The sequence below is a fragment of the Triturus cristatus genome, chromosome 4_1 (assembly GCF_964204655.1).
Source record: "Triturus cristatus chromosome 4_1, aTriCri1.1, whole genome shotgun sequence".
Classification (NCBI taxonomy): domain Eukaryota; kingdom Metazoa; phylum Chordata; class Amphibia; order Caudata; family Salamandridae; genus Triturus; species Triturus cristatus.
In genome coordinates, this window is record NC_140585.1 from 1165404567 (window position 1) to 1165420556 (window position 15990).

Sequence of the window (15990 nt, forward strand, 5' to 3'; positions counted from 1 at the left end):
AAAAATTGAATTCTGGTATAAATATTTTGGTCTAAACAGATCTGATTCATACATTAGCCGCGAACCAGGGTCTCATTTGCAATAGGAGAAAACTACAAATCCCAACCTCACTGTTGTGAGTAACTATACGCAAGTTTAAAAACTCTCTTGACGGAATTGTTTATTATTAGTTCTGCAAATGGAATGTGGTCTCGGATTATATCTTTAATATTATCATCACAGAAACATTGAATCCTGGGCTAAATATTTTGGTCTTAATATATTTGATCCATATAGCAGTCACGAACCAGGGTCTCGTTTGGAATAGGAGAAAACTACAAATCCCAACCTCACTGCTGTGACTGAATACACGTATTACATCAGGCTCTGACGCCCTGTTACCATGAGCACACGCTACGCTCTCTAGAAACACTGCAGCGTTCTAAAAATAAATAGGAGAAAACTATGAATCCCAATTTCACTGTTGTGTGTGATTACATGCATTCCATCAGACTCTTATGCCCCGTTGCTATGAGCAAACGCTATGCTTTCTAGAGACCTCTGGTAACATTATAGCGTTCTAAATACAAAATGATTTCAAAATGTATACGGACGCTAGTCAACAATGTGCGAGAATCATTTTAAAACTACAATTCCCGGCAACCTTCAAACAATTGATGACGTTAGTAAAATACGTCGTCCTCACACCGGTGTACATTGTCTCCCTAATTGAGACACTTATAAAAGAGACCTCCGTCTGTATCGGTTCACCTCGGTCCAAGGCTCAGTGAAGCCCGGGGTACCGAGGGATAGGTAAGTGTCCTGCTAGCTATGTGTGCGCTTTTTGGATTGACTATATACATTATGCTCTATGCATAAATTTAATTGCAATATGTAGCTACTATGTCTTAGGTACTCTCTTCTTTTTGATGCTAAAAATGTTTTCTAGTTAGCACTTTCCAGCAGCCAGTTCATATAAGCTTGCTGCCTTCTACAAAGGGAGGCTTAACATCAAGTATCTTGTTTGAAAATGATGTATCCATAGTCGCTTTTTGAAATGCTGCTAAACATCTAGTTTGCAAATTTGGCCTCTTTGTGAGGTCCCTAGCAATATTGTCTGACCCCCGGTCTGTTAGTAACTCAGACCATATTATTGCTTTGATAGGCTTTGACTTAGATATTGTACTCACTATCTTTAGCAACAAGAAGGCATTGTTCTAAACACCTCTAACCTTCGGTATGCGAGGAATATTGGCAATAGTTTACATCATGTCGTGATTTTAATAAATAGATTTTTTTGTTGTCCTACAACTTTTGTTGGCAAAGAACCAAACCATCAAAGCATTTTTCTAAGGTTGATGTTTTGTGATTCTTTATAGAGCGGTGCCTCACGTCCTGAGCAATAGCCAGGTGAGGTGAGGTTTCTTACCCGTACACTTCGGGTGAGTCCTACCAAAACATTTCTAACAATATAATGCAAAATATGTGTATAAGAGACTGAGTCTTTATTACTAGCTCTATATTACTTTAAACACTACTACACTAGTACCCTTTTCTCATCTATTGTTTTGTCTGTTTTCTACACAGGTTTGCAGACGTACCTTGAAATGATATAATTGGTGCGATAAGTTATATCTTTCCATTTTTTCATTTACATATTTTTCACACTGAACATTTTTGTAGTATCTTTTCACATAGTAGCTTATACTTTTTAGGTCCTGAGGAAGGCTAGACACTCTTATAGGTCACAGATAGCTGAAACATGTAGACCGACCTACCCTCTAAAACTAGACAGTAGCAGTTTATTTTTTCAAAACTGCCTTAGCACTGGTTTTAACCCTGACACTAAGTGATATACAATAACATATTTTTCTCTTAGTAGCCAGTTTTAACTTCACTGAATTTTTGTTTATTTGCACTGCGTCTGTCACCTAATAATAACCCACAGCTCATCATATTGTGGATTTTAGTATATCCTATGAGACCATGCTATTAAAACATCCCTGTGCTCCTCTCTCACAGTGAGGGGGTTGTAGCCCTCGGCTGTACTAGGAGTTACAGCCAGGAGGAGAACCCAAATGATTAAGCATGTCACCCGTGGGTGAGTGATGGGACTCCGTTTCCCTATAAGGGTTGCCCTTATGGCATTTCAAATTTAGTTGGGCTTAGGTACTTATGAATAGTGTAGGATGCCAGTAGGCACCTAGTAATGAAATAGACCTCGAGACAATTTATTGTGCTTTCAGAGTTCGTTGGGAAAGTGTCTCTGGAGGTTGTTAAACTTTTCCCGTGGACCCTCTCCCTCCCGGTTTTCTATAGACACCTGCAATAGCCTTATCAGCAATGGTCACATTAGAAATGATATAATAAATCCTTTAGTTAGTTCACAGAAGATTATCTTCCTAAACTCTAGTAAAACATGTGTTCCAGGTTCACCAATTGAAGTCCTCTTCATAAAAAAACAGAGTGGCCTATATTAGGATGGTGCATAAAGTACCATATACTCTTCACATCCAAAAATTTGGAAAGTGTTAGTTGAAACTGTGATAGTTACAACAAGAGTATCTTTACATTGCACATTGAGAGTGCCTTTACTTCACAGGTAACTTTGTATTACTTTGACCCATACATATTACTTCCATTTTTAATCTAATTGAATTATATCTTAATTATTTTTTCTATTATTTCTTCAAAGTTTTCGGCTCCCTTACCCTAGAATCCTTTACTAACCTTATAGACTACCCATCCTGGAGCCCCAAAAACTCCATAAGTACCCACACTTGAGCCCCAAATGGTCTTACTACCCCTATACACTACTCATCCCTGAACCCCAAAAACTCCTCACTACACCCCATACACTACGGACCCAATCCCCAAAAACACTCTACTATCCCTGTACACCACTCATCACATAGCCCAAAAAACTCTTCACTATCCCTATACACTACCTCTTCCTAAGCCCAGCAATCTACATTGCCCTTTTTTGAGCCCTTAAACAAAATGGTTACTTACCTGTAACAAATGTTTTGCAGCTTGAAGAACGCTCTGGAATCACATGATGTGCAGTATTCCACCATCTAGTGGTTGGGTTCTGAACACTTCTTTTCTCTTTTCGCTCTCTTTCTCTTTTGGTCTGGGCATCGTCCGCCCACATTTGGTGGTATGTCTGTCTCTTTTGGGCGTCAGATGTGTGAGTGGTCACAATCTTCAGCTTCTTGTTTCCCCTTGGCAACTTTGTGTCCATTTGTTTTAGGCTTCCTTTTGTTAACCTGTATAAAGCCTTTGTTATGTGTCCAAGTTAAGCCCACATAGCAACGCTGTGCATTTTCTTACTTTGTCCTCTTTCAGCACAATAACATTTATGCTGTGACAGTTTGCACATATTCGTATGTGTGACAATGTTGCATTAGTTTCTTCGAAACTGCTTTATTTATAAATCTAGCTTTGTACAACATTATCACAATGCCTCAAACACTGATTACATGGCCTTTAAGCACAATGTACAAAAGTTGTTCTATCTTCATCCACAGGGATACAGGGCTATCTACATATCCATAACAATGTTAATCTGCGTATACATCACAAGGATGCTTTTTATTATAAATATATAAGTATTTCTGGGGGTTAGCAGAGGAGACACTTCCTCTAACATCAAAAGGTCCTGCATGCTGAGGCTCCGCCAAGCAGCTGCCTGACATCTCCGTGAGGAGTGTCCAATTCATGACCAAGATGGGGCCCTACATTCTTTACCGCCAGAATGGGGTTGCCTCATCCCGTGGGGGGATTCTTGGCTCTACACCTACATACTCTCTAGACATACACAGAGTTAGGATTGGATAGTAGGAGTACACATGATTACTACCTTGTATTATATGCCTGCATATATACACTGTCTTAGCACCATGGTGGAATTATATCTGGTATTTACTCTTCTGGTGCCGGTAAACACTTTCATCTGCTTCTGTCTATTGATTATCGCAGCACATGTATTCTATACAAGAATAATGTTTATTCAATAAATATATTGAAAACGTCCCACTGTGTATTTTCTGTATATTTTTCTGAGAGCAAGAGTGCACGAGTGACTGAGCAAAAATGGTTCTAGATCTGTTATCACGATCCCTGCGGGGTCAGGGTTGTCATGTTCAGTGGTTGCCTGAAACCATTTGCTTCTTGCTCGGGTTAGGGGGGCTTATGGTGACACTGTGAGCTTGCTGGTCTTTAGGCTAACATATACTATGGGGGTGCTTAGAATCAGTCTAGACACCTCACCCAAAGTTAATGCTGTCCACAAACGTACAGAGCCTATTGATTAGTGGGAACTACACAACACCTTATTTGTTTTCTTCATTCTACATAGTTTGTTTGTAAAGCACATCATTTGCCACAGAGGTGGAAGGCTAGCATGTGAATACCGAAAAGTCTTCAAGCTGCAAAACGGCACTTTAAGGTAAGTTACCATTTCATTTCGTAGTGAATCCTTTCTGGATTCACATGATGTGCATTGGTTTTGTGGCAGTATCTTTCCTTAATTTTGGAGGTTGGGTTGAAATGAGTTTGTACTTGCGAACTTATGTGTTAGTACACTGACTCACTTGTGATTTCTACTTAACTTGAATATCCACACAATGTTTTATGAATTTGTGTATGGACAACCAAGTGATTGTCACAGAAATGTTGTTAATAGATATATTTGCTAAAAATGCATGGGTGACTCCTTTTGTCCTGGTGGACTGGGCTCTAGGCATTCCTTCTAACTGAACATCTGTCTTTGCATAACATATTTGAATTGTTTGGGCTATCCATTGTGTGATGGTGGCTTTTGTTACTGGTGAGCCCTTGTTCGTTTATGAAAAAAGAGACAAAGAACTGGCTTGCTTTCTGATTTCTTTAGCTTTTTCCAGATAATATAGGACTGTCCTATGAATGAGTATGAAGGGTCTTTTCTGCTTGAGTCTTTGGTTGATGGAAAAACCCCAGCCATCTGATTCAGATGGAAATTTCATATGACTTTTGGTACAAAATGTGGGTTAGTCGGCATGACCACTCTGCATTTGTGGATCTGTAAGTATGGTTCTAATGTGATAAGTGCTTATAGCTAGCTTACCCTTTGTAGTGATGTAATTGCAATTGAAGATGTTTTTTGTGTTAGGAACTTTGGTTACGCTTATGTAGTGGTTTAAACAGATCCTTCATTATCTGTTTGATCATCAAATCAAAGTTCCACATGGGGTTAGTAGAGAACTGGGTGGAGCTATTCTTTTTTTTCCTTCTAGCAATCTTTTAATAATTGGTGTGCTGAAAGAACTTCTACCTATTATGTGTCCCTCGTGGACAACAGTATAGCTGACAAGTAGACTTCATGCGAAGTGCAAGTTAGCTTCTCTTTTAGCAAGTATGTAAAATACCTGATGACAGTGGTATCCTTTGTTCTAATGTTAAACCAATCCTCTCTGTTTCACCTAAGGTTGTTTCTTTTCCATATTGCTGCATTACATTTAGGGCTCCCAGTTTTATGGTATTTATATTTTTGTCATTCCTGTCTGTATTTATCCATATATATTTTTTGCTAATTTTACCTGTATTTATCTATATTTATTTTAGGTTTTGTGAAAATATGAAGCGGAAATGTGTTTATTTCTGCATTTATTTAACCAGTTAATGAACACTTGTGCCTGAACGCCTGACAGGTTTCAGCGATATATGCACATTCAGATGGTAAAATGTGCACTTGTAAGAAAATATGTAAATTTTAGTATCCATTTTGTGGAAACCTACTGCTGTTTAAGGCTCTTTACTAAAATCCCTATTTTTTTAATCCCCTTGCCTGTCACTCCACACAGCTATTGCCCTGGTTATGATTGACAGCATATAGAATCACTCAAAAACAACCCAATTTCCGTTTTTATCCACATTTAAAAAATAAATACAGACAGGAAAATAAATATTTTCTGTCTGTATTTATCTGTAAAAATCAGTAAAAACGGAAAACAGGGAGCCTTAATTACATATCATTATGCTTGGTCTTCTGGCTTACCCTAGACTGTCAATAGCTCTTTTAGAGAGGCCCGCAAGGCCAAATTCTAAGTCTTGAAGAGTCAAGCTGCTAGACTGAGGCTTGGTGGCTTTGGATCACAAACCTTGCCCTTCTGCATTGAAAGTAGGTCCTGCAATGCCGGGAACTTTACTATTTCCCCCTGTGACATATCCATTAGATCTGAAAGCCCTGTTGATCTTGCCCACTATTGGTTTATCGAGATTAACGTCATGTGCAACTGTTTGCACTTATTACTAGCGGTACTGATGGAAAAGCGTACACACATTTCCCTGACCTGTCATTCACTACAGACAGGAAGCATGGGTACCTGGACATGATCGTTTGGCTTTTTGCATTTTCTAGACGTGTTAACAGATCTACTTCTGGTGTACCCCATTCTCGGAAAACCCTTCACAACACCAGTTGTTTTAACACCAATTCGTGAGATTGTCAGCTTATCCTGCCTGCCTCTGTTTTCAAATATCTGGAGCTAATTTTGAAAGTGTATATGACCTTGCCCCTCCTTGCTAAACGAGGTAAAACATTGTGGTTGTGTTGGCCGTCTGTATATGTACAGTCCTTTCCCTTTAAGGCTAGGAAAACGGTCTTTCGATTAAACGAGTTTATATTATACTACTTACATTGTTTTACACAAACTACTGATGTTGAGGTTCAACATAAACCTGTGTGCTCCCTATCCCACATAGGATGCCTGTGGTGATAGTCACTGTTGGAGTTGGTTATACCAATGGTCTGCTCACAGTTACACTGTTAGAGTACCACAATGCCATTTCCTTCTGTACCATGTGTAACAACGACTATATCTACTTAACTCCCCATTGCTCGTGGCCATTGATTCTGTAGCCATTCTTAGATTGGCCTCATTTGTAAGCTGGCATCGGGCATGAGTACCAGAAAGGAGTCCATCAGTATTCTCACCATCTGAGATTGTCCCTTCTAATAAAGGCAAGCTTACTCTGTCAATGCCAGGACACCCTTAGCTGTGGAGAAAGCCTGGGCCTTAAATGAGTCTTGCTTCTAAAAAAAGAAAAGGAAACTGTTACTTACCCACTAAGAATCGGCTTGTAGTATGTAGTGCAGTAGATTTACATGCTCTGCATACTCCTGCAATCTAGAATTGGGCTGTTTGCAACTTGGGGTTTTTCAAAGGCTTTCGAGTCACAAGGTATAGTGACTCCTCCCTTAACTGGGAATGAGCATGGGCATTTATTCCATTGTTATATTGTTTTCTGTACTGTGGGTGAGAATAGCATGGAGTGAAGATTAAATGATGCACATGTGCACTGCATTAAAGAAGATTATGAAGACATCTAAGGTTACATCTAGATGCTTTTGGTAAGGAGGGTGGGTGCGTGTGAATGTATAGCACATGTTCCGTTCATAGCAACTGTTAATTTAGATACACATGCTCTGCGTAGACTATAAAACAGGACCTTCTTGTAAGTGGTGATTAGCGTGCAGTTGACGTAGATGTCTGGAATAATGCCCTAAGGATCATTTGGTCAACCACTGCTTGCTGTACAGAAACTTCGTACACACAATGTTTGAGGGTTGATAAAGTAGCCGTTTTACATATATCCGCTAATGGGACGTTACCTAAGAAGGTCATAGAGGCTGCATACTTTCTGGTAGACTGGGCTCTATGTTTTACAAGGAGAGCTCTTTTTCCATGTGACAGCAAGTTTGAACACATTTAACTATCCACCTGGCAAATTCTGCTGTTGATATGTGTTGTCCTTCGTGAGGTTTAACGAAGGCCATAAATAGTTGATCAGTTTTGCGAGAAGATTTTGCATTATCAATGTAGTACATGAAAGCATGTTTTAAGTCTAGAGCAGAGGTCTTCTAATTTTTTTTTTCCTGAGCCTTCCTAAACAAAATGTTTTGAAGTTGGGCCCGCCTCCAAAACTTAATAGCAAGGACTGGGGGAGTGGGAGGGGCAGGGCTTATGAGATCATTACAGGGAGACTTTTTCTGTAGCTTAAAATGCACAATAATTGTGGACTTATAAAAGAGCAAACTCATCAAACAAAAATATAAATTGACCAAAACAACTCCGCTCCCCCCTCACAGGAGTGTTGTGAGCCAACCATGCTCCTGGGACCAAATTAACTAATGATAGCTGTGGCCCTGAGTACCAGGCAATCTCCTCTGCTTCTTTCACCCTCTTCCCCACCATGCCAGATCATCATTCCAATCTTGAAACAGACTCACTATCCCTTGTTTTTTTCTTTTCTTTTTTTAAACAGCACAAACCCGTCCATAGGGCATTAGAGCGCTTTATATGTGCACTGGTTACATTACACAAGGTCGGATTTTTTTAGGCACAGACTAAGTGATTTGCCCAGAATCACAGGATGCTGAACTAACCCTGAGACTTACAGCTGGTTTTCCAGTTCCAAATTCAGAATCTCTCACCGTTAGGCAACATCTCTTTCCAAAGGTGTCCTAGGCCTTAATGCTAGCAAGGAAAATGATCCCTCATACTTTTGAAAAAGAAAAACATAATTGTGATACAGTGGACCCCTCAGACCGCAGTGACGCTGCACCTTCTTTACTAATGATAGCTACTGCCTCGCCAAATGGCCTGTCTCCTCTGTCCTTTGTTAAAAACATGGGCTCCAACCTTGCCTGACCCTTCCTCTCCGCCATCTCTCTGATGGCCAAACTAAGGTGTCTCTTCTGCTTCAATTTGCCCCTGCACTGGAGCAATATTTCGAGGCCCTAAGCAACACTGGCACAGCAAGTTTCTACTGGGCCCTTTTGCAAGCAAAAAAGGATATTAAAACAAACATGGGGTTTAGTTGGCCCCTCATACAGTTCAGCCCTAGTGCTACTGCACCTGCAGCACCAATCCTACCTTTCGCTCTGTGAAGCAGGTTGCTGCTCTGCCAACTTCACTCCTAGGCCTGAGACAGGAAGCATGCTTTCTGCAACGTTATATAAAAAAATTAAAAAGGAATAAAGCCCTACACACCACCCCGCCAAACCCCGTTCCTTGGGCCCTATTCTATGCACAGCAAGCATAACCTGCGCCCTAATGCTAGCAAATTGATCACCCACTACCCATTTTAATAGTACGACAACCATAACTGGGGAGCAGTTGCTGCTCACTCCCCTGCCCCAGTAACTGCTGCTCTAATAATTGTGACAGCCCTAAATAAAAAATAAAAAACACACATAATGCACCCCACTTTTCTTGGGGCGGCTCTCTGAGGAAGCTGTTTCAGTCCATTTGTAAACTAAAATTAGCCCTCACTTCTATTTGATGCTAACCATGGATCTGGTTCTTTCCTCTTTTCCTTGGGCCATTACTCTGAGGCCCTAAGGTTCTGGAGAATCAGGGCTCTGCATCTGAATGCAACACTGCTGGCCTCCCCCTTTACAGAAACAGCCTTAAAGGCTAAGGCTGACCTTGAGATGACTCTGCCGCAAAGTGAAAAGGGGGGTGGGTGGAGTCAAGTGGAGGTTTGAAGTGAAGTGGACGTGTGCAGCGAAGTCTAGGGAGGGACAAAAAACGAAAGAAGAAACAGGTCTTCTCAGCAGTGTGCCTGCTACCTGAAAGACAAGTACATGTGCAAGGTTTACCACCAAGTATAAAGATTGCATAGGAGCCAGTATAGACTTTAACTGATGGAGTCACTTGGACGACAAAAATGTATTCCTGAGAAGAGGTAAAGGAGGGTGTTACTATGTGAGTTCTGGAGTGCCTCCTTTTAATGGACACTTATAAAAATGTTTATAGGTATATTTTGATAACTTATTACTCACCTATATATAAATATGACGACACATACACTGATTTCTGTTACAGGCTGGGACCATGTAGCATTATAAATACACAGCCACTATTTCCAACTGAGCAATGAGTATTCATTTATGTGACGGTCTGGTCACACACAGACTTCTCCAGCGATCTCATAAGCCAACTGAGGTTTCAACACCTGAGAGTACATTTCCCATCCATTAGTTTAACTTGCATTTATTTTTTATTTAACGTGTGTTATTTTTATATGTGGTTCCCCGAAACTGACAAAATAACAAAACAGTTACAGAATATGTTACTCTTTATAGCCACATCTTTTAACCCGTCATCCCACTCACTGACCCCAACCCCAGGACACGCAGGATCACAGTTCACATTCTTTTTAGGCACTTCAACTACTTGTAAATTCAACCACTTTGAAATGCGCCAAATAAACAATCATGCTTCCAGACCCATGAGTCTGGTGAGTACAAGATTAGGATTCCATAGTGAGGCTAATGGAACTCTCAGAAGGACAACCTTTTTAAGGTCTTCCAAGAAAGATTTAAACACTGAAATGCGGAAAATGGAGTAATGTTGCCTGGTCTGGATGTATGCAGCTATTGCTCCTAAATGAAGGTGTATAGAGTGACACGCTAAGCCTGTCTTTTGTAAATTAAGTAAAAAGGTAATGATCTCAACAACAGATATAAGAGGATCTATGCTTTTTACCATACAGTAGAGGAAAAACTTGGCAGCGTAGCAAGCATGTGTAATGGGTCTAAACAACTCCCTCAGGATGTCCATATATTTTTGGGGTGAACCTAAGTCCCCAAATTCTAAGACCTTAGATTTCAGATTGCGAGATTTAGCGGGCTGATATGTGGGTGTCTAATCTGACCTTGGGCTCTGGTGAAGTGATCAACCCCATTGGAGATTTTCTTGTGCAAGCTGATGGACATTTCTAATAGGGCAGAGTACCAAGGCTGCCATTCCTTGGTCGGGGCCACTAGTATGAGGGTTTGTGAAGTGTGCTGCATCTTCTGCACCACTTGTGGAAGGAGTGGGGGAAATGAAAAAGCGCAGGCAAATATCCCTGAACAATAGTGCACTGCACAGGGAACGTGGGTGTGGGTACCTGAAGGCAATGTTTGGGTATTTTGCGGTCTCAGGGATGGCAAAAACAATCAAAATACTGCTATAGGTTCTGTGGGCAGAGTTTCAACTTGTGGACTTGTTGATGCGTCCTGCTTACCAGGTCCACAAAGTCATTGTGCATCCCCGGTAAGTACTCTGCCAACAGATGAACAAGGGAGTTTATGGCCCAATGCCAAATTGACTGTGTTAGGAGATAGAGAGGGCGCGAGTGAGTAACCCCCTATATCTGTAGTTAGTACAAGGCAGTCATGTTCTCAGGCTAGATAAGGACTACTTTGTTGCAAATAAGAAGTAGGAAAGCTTTAAGAGCAAGATGGACTACAAGAATCACCAAGACATTGATGTGGTGAGCTTGTTGGTCTGGAGTCCATAAACGTGTTGCAATTGAGAGAGGCCTTTACCCTGCTTGAGAGACGTCTGTAGTAATGGTCATCTGTGGAACAGGGCCCTGGAAAGCCCTGTCCTGTAAGAAATATTTGCTGTTCCATTACTACAGAGAGCAAATGGTGCTGGTCATCACCAACACTATATCCTCAATGTGACCCTCCGCTTGTGAGCACTGTGCTGCAAAGCACTGTTGTAAGGGATGCATGTGCAGCCAGGCATGGGCGATGAGGTGATGTTGTGGCTTTGTGGGCTGGGGTAACCTCTGCCTATGATGCAGTTTAGAACCATCCGAAGGAAGGGTTATTTCTGGAGTGGTTGTAGGTGGTATTTGATCACATTTATGGTAAAGCCCAGTTTGTGGAGAAATTAAATGGACGCCTGTGTATGATTTAGGCACTGTTGATGGCTTGAGCTCTTGATCAGCGAGTCATCGAGGTAGGGAAATACATGAATTTCTCTTTCCTACGGTGTGCTACGACCACCACCAGGCAGTTGATGAAGACCATGGGGCAGTTATAACACCAAATGGAAGTACTTTGAACTGATAATGCATGCCACTTGCCACGAACCCCAGGTATCAGCGGTGGGTGGGATGAATGGGAATTCTGAAGTAGGCATCCTTGAGATCTAGCACTACCATATAGTCAACTTGTTGGAGTAAAGGTATTACATCCTTTAGCGTTACCATGTGAAAAAGCGCTGACAGGATATAGCTGTTGAGTGATCTGAAGTCCAGGATGGGTCTCAGTGAGCGGTCCTTTTTGCGTATGAAGAAGTAGAGTGAGTAAACTCCTTTGCCCTGCTGATTGTGGGGTACTGGCTCCATAGCACTCTTTTGAAGATGTGTCTGCACCTTTTCCTGTAGCAGACATTGGTGGTCACTGTTTGGTAACTTTGTGTCAGAGGATATCTAGCAGTGTTGCAAGGAGTTCTAAGCAATAACCATGCTTAACTATGCCTAGTACCCTATTGTCAGTTGTAATTTCCTGCTAGCAGACTAGGAAATCTTGAAGCCTGCACCCAACATTTTATATTGATGAAGTGAGTCACTGCTCATTTAGTGATGGCTCTTTTCCAAGTGCCTCCTTTACCTCTGCCCCTGTTCAATACGTGGCTCTAAACTAGCCCTTTGTAACTGTTGATAGTAGCTCTGTTGCTGCCTCTGGTAGGATATTGGTGGGGTGGGGGTTTACTGAAAATGTAGTTTTAGTACCTCCTGTAGACTGTTGTCTGTGAAAGAAGTCCCTTTGAGTGACTGTCTGAAGGCAACCCATGGCCTTTCCTGTCTTTTTTTTATTTAACTTCTCCAAATTGTGAACAACTTGGGGTACGGAGGTTTTCGCCATCAAAAAGCAAGTTTGGCAAATGTTAAACTTATGGTTTAAAGCCTGAGACACTCTGCCTGGTGTGTCTTCTAATCAAGACACTTGTACAAAATACCCCTTGCCGCAGTGTCAAGAACACAATGGATAGAGGTGTTGGAAATGGTCTTTTCTGCCGCTACAAGTTACTCACCCCTTTATCTATAATGTTCTGTTAGATGTTTGATGATATTGTGTTCTTCATCCCAGTGCGCCCCGTCCTATCTAGATAGCAAATCGACAGAACTGGTGATTCACTGCTACCCTCTTCCATGCTGAGTCTATCTGTTTGCTCTCTGTACCTGGAGGGGAAGCATCACTTGTTAGCTGTGTTGACTACTAATTAATTTGCCGTTAACTGTCCCCGGATGTAAGGTGGATCATTCAGGGAGGCTTCATATTTTTTTGTCAACCCAAGGAGTGACAATTCGAGCCTTAACAGGCATTTTAAAGGTGTCAAGCAATCACTTCTAAACACATTAGCCTTCTATTTATAGCCAGAGTGTCTGTTGAGTTTGCTGGAGCCTTGGTTCCTATTCTTCCTTTTTTAGGATAAATAAGGAAAATGTTACTTACCCAGTAAGCATCTGTTTGTGACATGCTTAGCATATGTCCGCTATCGAGTATTTGGCTTGCAAGTGTGCAAGTTGTTTTTCTTGAAACAAGAGGTTTGAGACACAAGGTGTAGTGACTCCTCCTCTCACTTGCAATGGGCATGGTCCTCAACTCCATTGTTCGATTGTTTACTGCTAGGTGGGTGAGGATAGAGTGTAAAAAGGATGATGGATCATAGTAAGATGACTTTACGAAAATTGTGTAATGTTTAATCTAGATAACCACAAATACAGGTGTCCGGGGAGCAGGGTGGGTGCATGAGAATCTACAGCACTACATGCCACAAAAAGATGCTTACTGGGTAAGTAACATTTTCAGTTTGATGGCATGTGTGGCTGCCTAAAAAGGCGATGGAGACGCCCTTTTCGCAAGTAGAGTGAGCAGTACATAAGAGGTCTTTTTACATACAGTGTGTGTAAAGCTCTTTTCGCAACAGAATCGGGTTGTGGAAACATTACTGGCAACTTAATAGATTGATTTAAGTGAAACTGTGAGACCTCTTTTGGAAGGAATTTAGGGTTGGTACATAGTACCAATTTGTCCCTATGAAGTTGGAAGAAAGAGTTAGTGCCTAAAGCTCACTGACACGTGTGAGTGATTTGAATGCATTGAGAAAAGTAACTTTCCAGGATAGAAACTGGAGTGGGCACAAGTGTAACGGTTCAAATGGGGGGCCCATTAATTCTGTTAACACGACATTAAGATTCCAAGCTGGTTTTGGAGGAACACTAGACAGGATAACACTTTTGAGGCCCTCTAGAAATTCTGAATATAGATGTTTGTTCCCTGTTTTGGAGATAAGGCACAACTGCCGCTAGGTGTAGTCTTATTGAAGTGAAAGCTAACCCAGGTTTGTAAATGGAGATGATAACAGACAATGTCTCAAGGCTTTGCTGTTAAGGGGTTAACCTCCTTTGGATGACAATAGTGAACAAAGCGTTTCCATCTTGCCGCATAGCAGGCTCTAGTAGTAGGTCGTTTGACTTCTTTAAGAATATTCATACACTGTTGAGGTAGATTTAATTATCAAAATTCTAAGATCTCAGGAGCCAGATTGCAAGAAATTAGACGTCGTCCCAGTCCCTGATTTTGGGTTAGAATGTCCTGCCTGGTGTGGAACTACTGAGAGTTCTAGTAGTGTGGCAAACCACAGTTGAGTGGCCCATGTAGGAACCACTAAGATGAGTGTTAGGGATGTCTGCCGAAGTTTGCCAATGACAAACAGAAGCAGTAGGAGAGGTGGAAAAGCGTAAGCAAATATCCCTGTCCAACTCACCCACAGTGAGTATAAGAACCTGGATACAAAGTTTGGGCATTTGGCATTTTCTGCTGTGGCGAACAGATCTAGGTCTGGGTGACCCCATTTTGTTTAATATCTGTTTATTGAATTCAAACAAATAGAAAATTACACATGTTGCAGAAAATGTAAGGCGGGGGTAACAAAAGTTGGGTTACGGAATAAACAATCAGCTCTGGGCCTCTGCAAAGGGGTACATCCAGCTCCACAGACTTCAAAACACAAATGTACTGAAGGCACAATGACTTCCCAAAACACAAGTGACAACATCAAAAAGAAAGCCCACGCCAAGCCCAAGGGGGGAGGTATGGAAGGTACCAAAAGGCAGAGGCCCAGCTAAAGTTCCATTGTCCAACAGAGGGATAACACAGCAGCACAGCCAATGAGTCAAACAGTTGGTCAAGGCAAGCAAGGTCCAGACAAGGTGAGGCCCCCCGCCCACATCAAAGATACAATTCGTACTGCGACAATATCAATATACTTTGCTATGGATACAACAAAGAACATCATACAACAATCAAGAGACAGAAAGAGAAACCTGAGAGAGGTGAGGACAAGAAGCAAAGAAAAAAACAGCTAAAGAGGCGTCCCCCCCAAAGAGGAAGAGAAGGGAAAAAGGAACAAAAGAGGATACGCCAGGGAGATGGGGAGGAAGGGGAAGGGCCAGGGCCCAGAGTGGAGGCCAGTAGTCGCAAGGTCAGAAGGGTCCGCCCGACAGACCAAGCAGATTACTCCGGGGAGACCGGTCTCAGGCCTCGAGAGGTTCTTTGAACAACTGTAGGGCCCGCAGTCTAGGGGGCATCAAGCGGGAGTATTCGGTTTTAGTGAGATGGTGTATAAGTGGACGCCAGATGCGGCCAAAGCGTGTGTCAGTGTGAGTGAGGTGGGCCGTAAGCAATTCCAGGGACAGAACATCCCACAGCCGGAGAAACCACGCAGGTGGGTTGGGTTGCTTCCAGCAGGAGGCAATGGACTGTCGCTCCGCTCCCAATAAATGAAGAGTTAGATAACAGTCTGCCAAAGTCATGGCCTTCAGCGTGCCGGGCCGGATGCCCAGAATCGCTAGGGACGGGGTAGAAGGAACCGGGAAACATACCACCTCTTTGATGTGACTGAGGATCTTTTTCCAAAACATGGTAAGACCCGGGCAAGACCACCAAATGTGCAGGAAGTCCCCTCTATCTGTCCAGCATCGCCAGCAAGTCGGAGGAGTGTTCGGGAACATCTGATGGAGACAGGTAGGGGTATAATACCATCGCGTCATCAGTTTATATGCAGATTCGCGCTGAGGAATGCTACGGTACACCTTAGGGATATCCCTCCACAAGCGATCCCACTCCTCCGGGGAGATGTCAGCAGCCAGATCAGAGGCCCAACGCGTCTGGTAGCC

At 42.1% G+C, this 15990-nt stretch overlaps 1 long non-coding RNA gene across 1 annotated transcript in view; it reads left to right on the top strand.

The window, feature by feature from the left end:
- The first annotated feature begins 673 nt into the window (after positions 1-673).
- LOC146856263 (uncharacterized) overlaps positions 674-15990 on the top strand; it is a 78385-nt gene continuing 63068 nt past the window's right edge. The window contains exons 1-2 of the long non-coding RNA XR_014981455.1: positions 674-792; positions 4340-4429. This is a non-coding gene — a long non-coding RNA (uncharacterized LOC146856263). The remainder of the gene's footprint in view (positions 793-4339; positions 4430-15990) is intronic.